General features: G+C 38.1%; 2 long non-coding RNA genes across 2 annotated transcripts; both read left to right on the top strand.

Moving 5' to 3' along the window:
* Positions 1-4303: 4303 nt before the first annotated feature.
* LOC149395057 (uncharacterized) lies at positions 4304-6494 on the top strand. Its single transcript, XR_016297062.1, has 2 exons — positions 4304-4845; positions 6306-6494. It is a non-coding gene; the product is annotated as an uncharacterized LOC149395057 (long non-coding RNA).
* A 411-nt stretch (positions 6495-6905) lies between these two features.
* Positions 6906-7393, top strand: LOC149395056 (uncharacterized). The gene is made up of 2 exons (XR_016297063.1): positions 6906-7253; positions 7295-7393. It is a non-coding gene; the product is annotated as an uncharacterized LOC149395056 (long non-coding RNA).
* Positions 7394-12825: the final 5432 nt, after the last annotated feature.

Genomic DNA, 12825 nt, shown 5'->3' with positions numbered 1-12825 from the left:
TTTATTGAATATCACATATTCATGAGCAAATCCCTTGTTTCCTATTCGCCATTTGTTCTATTCATACCATCTTATGTCCTAATGGACAAAATTACCCTTTAGACAATTTTTGTAAAACTTGTCTAGTTCAACATTTGAACTTGTTTTGACTTAGCTTCTAGTTTAACTAATCTTACTCTAATGACTTGTGACAGTGACCTCATGGATCCAAATGAACAAAGCTTGAGCTAACATACTTGGACACAAAAGTTCATACACCTTTTTCAAGTTCTACCTTAATGTCAACTGACTCTACTAAAGAGTTTGACATTGAAAATATGTCGGTTCAAATCACTAGTACAAATAAACCTTTCTGGTGCGGAAGGGCATTAGGAGCGACTTGTCGCACCTAAAAGCACCTAATTAGGCATCAGGTGCGACTAGTCGCACCCCAAAGGGCTCCAAAAATGAAAAACATTTCGCTGATTTTAAGTGGTATTGGGTGCGACTAGTCGCACCCAATAGTTTTAAAAAATTTCAGGTGCGACTAGTCGCACCTGAAAGTCTAAAAAAAATTTGGCGCTCAACTTCTCCCCCTCATTTTTTCCATTTGTCTGACGTGGAATTAATTTTTAGATTCTTTTTTTATTTACTTTCAGGTGCATGATTACTAGGGTTAGTTAATAAACTCAGCTTCGTCTTCTTCATCTTCTTCACTTCTTCACAGCCTCTCTCTCTCAAACTCCGACTCTCCATCCCTCTCTCCTTCCCTCTGCGACTCTCCCTCCATCTCTCCCTCCCTCTGCGACTCTCCCTCTCTCTCGCCCTCCCTCTGCGACTCTCTTTCTCTCTCTCCCTCTCTCTTCTCCGAGCCTTCTCCGACGTCCAAGTCCACGCGCCGCTCTTCTCAGACCGGTCCTCTCCTTTGCGCCGATCCTCCGCGCCGCTCCTCTCCTCCGCATCTGTCCTCTCCTCCGCCTTCGCTCCTCCGCGCCGGTCCGATCTCCTCCGCCTAAGGTATAATATTTTTTTGTGTATATATATATATATATATTAATAATTAGTATTATATATATATATATGAAGAAAAAAAAATTTAAATGGTGTAGTATGTTTTAATTAGTAATTTAGTATGTTTTAATTAGCATATATAATTAGTGTTATTAATTATTAATTAGTTTTAATTAGTAATTTAGTATGTTTAGTTTCAAATTCTATATATGTGTTTAGTATGTTTAGTAGTTTAGTATTTACGTTTCAAATCAAATAAATTGTTAGTATGTTTAGTTTGATTTTGATTGTTAACATGTATTAATTAATGTAATTATAGTTGTTAATATATATAGTATTTATAATTAGTTTAGTAACATGTATTAATTAATGTAATTATAATTGTTAATATATATATATAGTGTTTATAATTAGTTTAGTAATATGCTTAGGTTAATGTTTAGTTGAAATTAATTGTAATTGTAAAAGTTTAGATTAAATATTATTTTGAAATTGAAATTGTAATGGAAATCAAATTGGTTAATAAGTTGTTAGTTTAGTTAACTAATTAATTTATAGTTTAATTGGTAACACTTTGTACTTAATAATGAAATTGGTTATGTAACTAATTTTAAATTTTAAATGTTAGTTTAATTAAGATTTTTTTTTTAAGAAATAGTTTAATTAAGATTATTGGTTAATTGTTTAAACTATTTTATTAGATTAGTTGTTTATGATAATGTAATTAATTAATTACTGAGTGATTATTTTATAGTTTTCATTGATAAAATATTGTGACCGAGCCACGGAGGCTCGGTTTAGGACTTAGTTAATTAATATGATAGTTTCTGGATGGATTTTAAATGTTTTTAAAGTACTTTGCAGGTTTTTGGTTTAGCAATATTATAGGTGAAACTCTGCCAAAATTTCGGTAGAGTTTTGAACCAATTAGAATCGAAATCCACTAGAAACAGTCCATTTTAAAAAACAATCCATTTTCCAGGATTGTTTCCAGGATTTTGAGGCGCATCTTTCCCACAATTTCTACAATCCATTTTTAAAAAAATAAGATACCTTCCACATTCTCTCTCTCATTCCTTCTATTTATTTGTAAATTTTTTTTCCAAAATAAATTGGGTATCAGGTGCGACTAGCCGCACCCAATACTTTGGCGGGAATGGTATTGGGCGGGAATGGTATTGGGTGCGACTAGCCGCACCCAATACTATGGCGGAAAGAGTATTGGGTGCGACTAGTCGCACCCAATAAGATGGCGGGAAGAGTATTGGGTGCGACTAGTCGCACCCAAAAGTCAAATTCCCTCCTTATTCTTAAGTTCCCACGGAAAAAAATAGGTCCGACTTCAGGTGCGATAAGTCGCACCTAATAGTGTCGCACCCAATAGTATTAGCTGCGGACTTTTAGGTGCGACTTAGTCGCACCTAAAGTCGCACCCAACAATACTATCGGGTGCGACTTTGTGGGCATCAGGTGCGACTTTTGTCGCACCTGATGCCCATATTTGTAGTAGTGAATGAATATATTTTCTACTCAAAATTCTACTTAATTTTGATGAGTGGATCCATTGAATATTATCAATGTTTACCCTTCATGAATATCATCAAGTAATATCATCAACTAGATGGGATTTATAAAATTACCATTTTACCCTTCTAGTTGTTATTTCCTCAACTCCTTTGTCGCTTGTGAATAAGTTAGAAAGTATTGACGAGGAGCTAACAAGTCACATTGATTCATCCAAAAAAGTCATGACTTAATTTTGACACTGGCTAGTTCATTTATTCACATTCCAAGGAACAAAGCATGAGGTGATATACATTGCATTTGAGCAATCTTGTACATGAATTCCATATCTATGAGATCTTCACAAAGTTGTTCGTGATATCTTCATACTTAGTACTTCACCAATAAGTCTTGTCTATATCACATAAAGAATCTAGTGTTGTCAATAGTGCCCACAAGAAGAGTTGTAGTGTGTATTTATGTGCATTTGATGTCATATAGTCTTACGAAGACTCTTGCTTGTAACTGCTTATTTATTAATAAAAGTTGAAACGTTCATTCAATCTTCCTTGTCTGAAGCTTTATGATAAAACCTTAGTCTTTTAGTCCATAAACAAACTTAACAACTTACGAAGAGACAAATGTAGATTTGCATGAACAAACTCTTCGTAGTTTGCTTTAAACGATACATTCGCAATCTAAGGGTCAAAGGACTATTGACCTCAGTATGATTGTTAGGAGAATCTATGATGTCTGGTTATGAGGCATTGATAGTTGGAGACTCTATAGTTCTTCTAGGTATCTTCCGAAGGTACTGAATTGACCAGTGCACTTCTAGAGACAAAATAAGAACAAACCATTTCACCTCTTATGTCTCGAAGTCACTACGTATGAATTGCATCGTGCTTACCTTAATCCTGAATAATGTATTGTATTGTACTAGTTACCGAAGCATGCTTAGTAGCTGATAATGTATCAACGTGGATTCTTGACTCCGCTGCTACTAACCATATTTGTTGTTCCTTGAATGGTTTCAAGAAAACCAAAAGCTTAGAGGAAGGCGAGTTCTGTTTCAAATGGGGTGATGGGAGCCTGGTGTCCGCGAAGGCTATGGGACCCGTGACGCTGTCTTTTGAAGACCGCACTTTAAACTTGAATAATGTTTATTTTGTTCCTACCTTTGGGAAGAACTTAATATCCGTTGCTCGTCTTCTTGAGCAAGATTATTGTTTAAAGTTCATTAAGAATGGAATTCGTATTTCGTTTCCTGATAATTCTTTTGTCACTGACGCATGTATGAAGAATGCTCATTTTTACATTTATCCCACTCAACCTTCCATTTTAGACACCGAAATAGATAATGATCTAATTAGGGAGCCAAAGAGGATCAAACTTTCTGAATCCTCCGATCTAACAAAATCAACATACCTATGGCACTTAAGACTTGGTCATATCAGTCTACATAGGATTACGAGATTTGTGAGGGATGGTGTAAGGACGAGCTTTTGCGTCACTCGTATTTGGAGATTTGGAATTTATTAACGAGTTTCCGTTGTTACAACTAAATTCCCGAGTGAATTATACTTCAATGGATTTATCGAATTAATTTTAAATATGTTAAGGTTATGAGGAATCTCGGAATAAATAAAGGAATTATCGAATTTATCTCGATTAATAAATTATTTCCGATGAAACATTCCGGAAATTAATTTAAGAAATAAATTCTCAAGGACGAGAATTAATTCCGAGAAAACCTTAATTAAATAATTAAATAATTATATGAAAAAGATATAGTTGTAACAATTTATGGGACCCATTTGAAAGAAAATTAAAGAAGAGGGGTTAGATGGTGAATAAGAGGATAAGTTTTGCCTTACCACGTCATCAAAGAAATGGGATTTTATCTTAAGTGATGTATATCACTTGGACGTGTAAAGCAAAACCCATTTGGCCTCTTTGTTTTCACCAACACGAGAGAAAGGAAACAAGGATAACATATTGGTTTGAGAATAAGAGGATAAGTTTGAGTGCCACGTCACTAAGGATTTGGAATCTTTTTACAAGTTATTTATATCACTTGGACGGCCAAAATGTACCAGCCCACGCGAAAAAAAAAGAAGAAGAAGAAGAGAGCACAGGAGAGAGAGAGAGCCGTGAGAGTGAGAAAGAGGAAGAGAGCGAGAGAGCGAGACGAGGGTGAGCTCGCGAAGGGGACGCTCGGCCGACAGACACCAAGCTCGAGCGCCACCCACGCGCGGCTGAGAAGGAACCAGCGCCGCCGCGAGCAAGCCGAGGACGCCGGAGCAGAGAAACTCGCCGGAGAAGAAGGAGAGAGGGACGGCGACGGAGAAGGTAAGCTCGATTTTGAACTTATCTTCCTCTATGGTTCGGATTTGAGGAAAATCATAGAGTTAGGGTTTGGAGATTTGGGGCTTTTGTTGAAATTAGCTTGAATCTCTTGTGTTATGCCCGATTATTCTTGGTTGAGTGTTGGATTGAAGGATAATTGCTTGATTTCGGGATTTATGAGATTGTTTGTCTTGGATTTTTTTGGATGAGGTTGGATTTGAAATTGTTTCAGCCGTGTGTTTGAGATTGGTGTGGGTTGTTATTGATTTTTGTGACATGATTCCTTGGTTGATATGGCCGTGATATTGAAATCAAGAATCTGAGAAGGTTGGGTTTGAATTTTGTGGTTGGCCGTGTGCGTGTAAGGCTGTTTTGATATTGTTGTTTGGATTCGTTAATTTGGCCGGTAAGCTTTATTTTGTGTGCGAGTTATTGTCGAGAGTTAGGCTCGGTTTTAAGTGGACGGAACAGGGCTCGGGGCAGCGGCACTAGATGGCGAGGCAGCGCGGACTTGGAAGGTTCGGGCCTCGGCCCGGGGACTTGAGACGTCTCCGATTAGTTAAGGCGAGTCGGGGTTTGTCCCGAGTCTCGACTCGTGCTAGTTACGAATCTTTAATTAATATGTTATTATGTTTATGGTAAAGTTCGTTTCAATATAATTAGTAAAGAAAAATAAATTATTATGTTATCGTTATAAACTCGTTGATTATTTAAGTAACTACTTAATATCCTTATTTAAGATATGTACTAAAAATCGAGTTCGACTATAAGCTCGACTCTTTTAATTTTGAAAAAGAATATCAACGAGAAATATTTTATTTACGTAAGAAAATAGAAATAAAAGAAAGGTTCGACTACGAACCGAGGGTTCGGTTATTTCATAAACATTTTATTAAATCGAACCCAAAATTATTTGCAATATGGTTAGACATTTAAAATAAACGACTTGGTTTATTTTAAATGAAAGGTTTTTACGTTATGTATTTCATTTCTCAAATGGTTATAACTTGTCAATAAAAGAGACAAGTCAAAGATATTTTCTAGAACATATTTGAAAAGTATCGTTTTGAGTTATTTTCATATAACTTACATATGCTATAGATTGTTAGTAATAACTTCTATATACGTTCTTTTCTCTTAGTTTCGACCCTCGGGAACCTATTCTAAGCAGTGGGCTTTACCCAGTCAGAAGAATAGGTGGTCGAATAGTGTAGAACGTTCCTTAGCTTAGATTAGAAAAGCGATGTCAAGGCCTTATTTTTAGGCGTCGATTCTTTTCTGTATCTCTGTTTTGTCTTCGTGTATTCTCTGTTTCTCGTGTGTGAGACACTCTGAGTAGCGTGAATAGGAGGACGTTTTGAATACGTTCCTTGTGAGCTTTCTTTCCAGTAGAAGTATGTACGTTAGTGTATCGAGGGATGAGATACTAAGTACGCTCGACGTTCGATCTTTCTCTTCCATAGATAAGTCCAGATAGCTATAAGGATTAGCAACGAGCAGAAAGCTTACGTGGACTGGGTTACGTGAAGTTAAGAAGAACCCTTTTGTTTGGAAGAGAAGATTTCAGGATTCGTGAGAATCGTTATCCAGGTAAGTGGATTTTAGGCACCTACAATATCAAGAAATATTATATATATCTATATATATACATATATTGTACGTGCATTATTTATTTTTATGTGCTTCTAGTAAGCAAGATTAAGATAAGCCAAAAGATAAGTCACTATCAAGATTAAGGGCTTTAAGCCACTAACGAATTGGAAAACGGAATTAGTCCGGCTAACAAGAATGGCTAGAGGTAACTAGGAACCCGAGCCTTTGCTATGTGTTTAGTTAGCCACCCTCCAGAGATCCAGTCTTAGTGAACTAGATTATGAGAGACTGAAGTTAAAGCTCGTAATCAAAAGCGAGAATATTATGATAGGATCTTTGGGAGTCGCATCTCAAGATCTTATAAGTCACGAGTTAATAAGCGAAAAGAATATATGTTAAGATCGGGATTAAACCCGAATTAATCAGTCTCTCATGTTAGGTTAATTAAAGAGAAAACATATAATGGTACCGCCTCCGACATATACCCCATAGACGGGGATTAGGCAGGAGATTGTGCACCCTCCTGTCTGGCGCCAATAAGACATGTGTCGTGCGGATATCATTAAGGGATCCCGAGCAGAAAATGTATTGTATGATGGGAATTGCCGGGACCTAAGCTGGCATATTCTCAAGTAAGAGGAGTTACCGGGACCTAAGCTGGTAATTCCATAGATTATGATGAAAGTATGTTATGATGTGAATCACCGGGACCTAAGCTGGTGAATTCTTAAGTAAGGGGAATATCTCGGGACCTAAGCTGAGTTATTCCTAAGTAAGATGAATCTATCGGGACCTAAGCCGATTGATTCTTAAGAAAGGTGAATCTATCGGGACCTAAGCCGATTGATTCTTAAGTAAGGTGGATTTATCGGGACCTAAGCCGATACTTCCGCAAGTTATGATAAGATATGAATTGTATGATATGTATTGCTTATGTGTTATGGGCACGATGCATTAGTTATATAGATATCCGCTTACTGAGTCTTTCGACTCACAGTTATTATCTTGATATTGTAGATAAAGGCAAAGCTAAAGAAGATTAAGCAGAGCATCAGCAAAAGCCGGTAAGTAAGTAGGCGTGTGTATGTACGGCTGCCGACCTGTGGCTAAGTCAAGGGCGAATGAGTCTGTTTTGTTTTTAAAAGACGAGTCTTTTGTTTATAAAGTTTTGAATAGTATGTTTTAAGAAAAACGAAAAAATTCGCCCATATTTTTGAGACGTTTATATAAATCTTTTAAAAGTTTTTCTAGAAAATGTTTTCCGGAAGCGCTTCCGCCAAAGTTTTTATGAATTTTATTTATGTCAAGTAAGATACGAAGATCTCTGCCGCGGCTCGCGGGTCGTGACAGATGGTCCACTCCAAGCCTCTGCAATAGGTTCACTACCTACTTGTGAATCCTGCATAGAAGGAAAAATGACTAAGCGACCTTTCTCTGATAAGGGTCGAAGAGCCACTGAGCTGCTGGAACTAGTACATTCTGATGTATGTAGTCCGCTTAGTCAACAGGCACGTGGTGGATACGAATACTTCGTTACATTCACTGATGATTACTCGCGATATGGTTTTTTTTATTTGCTAAAACACAAATCCGAGACCTTTAACGTATTTAAGGTGTTTAGGACTTTAGTGGAAAAGCAAACTGGCAAAGTGATCAAAACTCTTCGATCTGATCGAGGTGGTGAGTATATGTCTGGAGAGTTCGATGACTTTCTTAAAGAAGAATGTATCGCTTCTCAACTTACCGCACCTGGCACACCTCAACAAAACGGAGTGTCAGAGAGAAGGAACCGAACTCTTATGGAGATGGTTAGATCAATGATGAGTTACATTCTGAACCAAGTTCCGTCTAAAACAGTTCCTGGTACTCCCTCTTTCCTTTTGGGGATATGCCCTCGAAACAGCCGCTTACATTATGAACCAAGTTCCGTCTAAAACGGTTCCTGGTACTCCTTATGAAAGATGGACTGGCCGTAAAGTAAGTTTGGGCCACATCCGAATTTGGGGTTGCCCTGCACATGTGCTAAGGCAAAAGACTAGCAAGTTGGCTAGTAGGTCAGAATTGTGCTTGTTTGTGGGACATCCAAAGGGAACCAAGGGTTTCATCTTCTATAGTCCCGAGGACGATAAGACTTTCGTAAGCACGAATGCTCATTTCCTTGAGGAGGACTTTATGAAGGATGCAAAACCTAGAAGCAAAATTGTGCTTGAAGAAAAGTTGGGTGAGGAAGCTTCTACCTCATCTGTAAGAACTATTCTTACCCCAACTGAAACACAACCTAACTCATCAGAATCTCGTCAAGTAGTACTTCGACGTAGTGGGAGGGCTACTAAAAAGCCTGACAGGTACATGTCTTATGGAGACTCTCTCGTAGCCGTCTCCGACATGGATGATCCTGTTTCCTATAGCCAAGCGATGGCTTGTTCTGAATCAAACCTTTGGCTTGACACCATGAAAGTTGAAATGCACTCGATGTATATCAACAAAGTATGTAAACTTGTAGACCTTCCTGAAGGGATTAAACCCGTAGGGTGTAAGTGGATATACAAGAAGAAAAAAGGGTCCTGATGGGAACGTTGAGACGTTCAAAGCACGACTTGTGGCAAAGGGTTATACCCAATAAGAAGGGATTGACTATGAACGAACCTTCTCGCCAGTCGCGATGCTTAAATCCATCCGCATACTCCTATCCAGTCGCGATGCCGTCTGGTTGAGCCATGTAAATGGGCTCGTCAAGATTTCCATTCAGAAAGGCTGTCTTAACGAGCCCATTTACATGGCTCAACCAGACGGTTTCGTGGAAGAAGGTCAAGAGACCAAGGTTTGTGAGTTACTTAAGTCCATTTATGGACTAAAGCAAGCATCTAGGTCATGGAATATTAGATTCGATGAAACTGTGAAAAGCTTCGGCTTTGAACAGTCAATAGATGAGCCTTGTGTTTATAAGTTAATACACAAAGGCAAAGTTGTGTTTCTGGTGCTATATGTCGATGATATACTACCCATTGGTAATGACGTGGGTAAGTTATCTGAGGTTAAGGTCTGGCTGGCAAACCAATTCGAAATGAAGGATTTAGGAGAAGCCGCGTACATTCTGGGGATCCAAATCTTTCGAGATAGGAAAAACCGGACCCTGTCGCTCTCTCAAGCATCTTATATTGATAAGGTGATGGATCGCTTCTCGATGCAAGACTCCAAGAAGGGCCAAACACCCTTTAGGCATGGAGTCTCACTCTCTAAGGACCAGTCTCCCAAGACTGCACAAGAGATTGAAGACATGAGGAAAATTCCTTACGCCTCTGCCGTAGGAAGCCTCATGTATGCTATGCTTTGCACTAGACCTGACATCTGTTTCGCCGTTGGCGTAGTTAGCCGTTTCCAATCCAACAATGGACCCGAGCACTGGATTGCTGTTAAGCATGTTCTTAAGTATCTTCGAAGAACTAGGAACTTGATGCTTACATACTCAGGTACTGACCTGACTATGACGGGATATACCGACTCCGATTTTAAAGCGGATAAGGATTCCATGAAATCTACTTCGGGATCTGTGTTCATCCTTAATGGTGGAGCTGTTGTGTGGAGGAGTATTAAGCAATCTTGCATTACTGACTCCACAATGGAAGCAGAATATGTGGCTGCTTGTGAAGCATCCAAAGAGGCTATATGGCTTAGAAAATTCCTTAAGTATTTGGAAGTTGTTCCAAAAGTCGACGAGCCCATCACCCTTTCTTGTGATAATAGTGGGGCTGTTGCTAACTCAAAGGAACCTCGAAGCCATAAGCGCTCTAAGCATATTAAGAGGAAATACCATTTGATTCGAGAGATCGCGCAGCGCGGAGACGTGGAGGTGAAGTAGATCTCTGGCAGATCCATTCACCAAGGCCCTAGCGAACAAGGTCTTCGACCAACATCGAGAGGGATTAGGCATGAACGACTACACACATCTTATTTGAGTCAAGTGGGAGTTTGTTGTCAATGGTGCCCACAAGAAGAGTTGTAGTGTGTATTTATGTGCATTTGATGTCATATAGTCTTACGAAGACTCTTGCCTGTAACTGCTTATTTTTTAATAAAAGTTGAAACGTTCATTCAATCTTCCTTGTCTGAAGCTTTATGATAAAACCTTAGTCTTTTAGTCCATAAACAAACTTAACAACTTACGAAGAGACAAATGTAGATTTGCATGAACAAACTCTTCGTAGTTTGCTTTAAACGATACATTCGCAATCTAAGGGTCAATGGACTATTGACCTCAGTATGATTGTTAGGAGAATCTATGATGTCTGGTTATGAGGCATTGAGAGTTGGAGACTCTATAGTTTTTCTAGGTATCTTCCGAAGGTACTGAATTGACCAGTGCACTTCTAGCGACAAGATAAGAACAAACCATTTAACCTCTTATGTCTCGAAGTCACTACGTATGAATTGCATCGTGCTTACCTTAATCCTGAAATGAGACATGTCATTTCACACCTTAGTATTCTCATTTGAGAAAGTTAGAGTTCGGACTCACTATGTGATTCCGAACAAGGCCTATTGGTGAAGTACTAAGTTGTGAGAATGTCATGAGTAACTTTGTGAAGTTCTCATAGATATGGAATTCATGTACAAGATTGCTGAAATGCAATGTATATCACCTCATGCTTTGTTCCTTAGAGTGTGAATGAATGAACTGGCCAGTGTCCAAATTGAGTCTTGACTCTTTTGTATGAAACAATGTGACTTGTTAGCTCCTCGTCAATACATTGTTTCTAACTTATTCACAAGCGACAAAGAAGTTGAGGAAATAACAGCTAGAAGGGTAAACTGGTAATTTTGTAAATCCCGACTAGCTGATGATATTCATGAAGGGTAAACACTGATAATATTCTGTGGATCCACTCATTACAATTAGGTTGAATTCTTGAGAAGAAAATAAATTCATTTGAACCGAGAGATTTTCAGTGTCAACTCTTTAGTGGAGTCAGTTGACATTAAGCTAAACTTGGAAAAGGTTTGTGAACTTTTGAGTCCAAGTATTTAGCTCAAGCTTTGTTCATTTGGACCCATGAGGTCACTGTCACGAATCACATCGAATAGGAATAGTTAAACTGGAAGCTAAGTCAAAACAAGAACGAAAATTGTCGAAAGGGTAATTTTGTCTTTTTTGACATGGCATGAAATGAATGTCAATAAATTTTTTGACATTGTCATATGATGACATATTATATCACACGGCCATAACATGTTTATTGGGCCTTGTGAATTAATTTCATTTCATAGAATTTTACTTGAAAATTCTTAATGGGCTTTTCTTATGTTGTCATGAACAATTAAAGAAAAACCTAGAAAGCCTTTTTAGAAGGCTTTTGGCCGTCCAACCAAAGTGAATGGGAGACCAAATTTCGTGCAGCCCTTAGTGTGAAAGAGAGATTATTTTGTGCATTAATGTATGAAGATACTTGCCAAAAGAAAAAGAGGAAACAAATTTCCTATACAAGGCATGGGAAATTTCGGCCAAGTAGAGAAAAAGGGAAGCCAAATAAAAGAGGAAACAAATCCTAGGACTTTCTTGGCAAGTCTTTGCCACCCAAATGAAGGAGAAGAAAAGGAAATTGGCTCATGAATATGTGATATTCTATAGAAGAGGAAACTACCTTATTGAAGGTGAGACCTCTCCTATAAATAGGAGCCTCATTCTTCTCATTTTTCTTATTCCACATAAGTTAGAGATTGAGAGCCTCTCTCTCTAGAACTTGTGGCCGCCCCTCTCCTCTCTCTCTCTCTAGTCAATTTTGTTTTATTGTTTTCGCACCTAGGTCCTCATTTGACCTAGAGTTTAGCTCTGCGACTTCAAGACTCGTTCTTAAGTCGTAGTGTTTAAAAGTGCCTACTCACTGATTCCTTTTATTTCGAGTGATTTAGTGATAGAAACTTTCGTGGTTGCTCGAGTCGCCGAGGAAAGAAAGAGAGACGTGCTGCGAGGGAGACGAGCGTTGCAAACTTTCCAAAAGCTTCTCAAAGTTCAAGCTTCAAGAAAGGTTAGTAAACTTCTATGCTCATTATAGTTTTTATTTATATGTACTTGCTCTTTGTCTAGGTTAGTAAAAACAATTTTTACTTGAAAAGAAAATTTTTAAAATTCCGCCGCTTAACAAAGCGTTAAACTTTTTCTTAAACCCTAGATCAATTCCAACATCTAGAACTCTAACTTTCTCAAATGAGAATATGTAAGCTATGAAATGACATTTCTCATTTCATGATTAAGGTAAGCATGATGCAATTCATACATAGTGACTTCGAGACATAAGATGTTAAATGGTTTGTTCTTCTACTATCTCTAGAAGTGCACTGGTCATTTCAGTATCTTTAGAAGATACCTAAGAAGAACTATATAGTCTTCAACTC

Source organism: Urtica dioica, chromosome 5 (genome assembly GCF_054948205.1).
Source record: "Urtica dioica subsp. dioica isolate 48M chromosome 5, U.dioica_male_clone48M_v1_H2, whole genome shotgun sequence".
Classification (NCBI taxonomy): Eukaryota; Viridiplantae; Streptophyta; class Magnoliopsida; order Rosales; family Urticaceae; genus Urtica; species Urtica dioica.
This window is presented reverse-complemented; position numbering and strand designations above follow the sequence as displayed.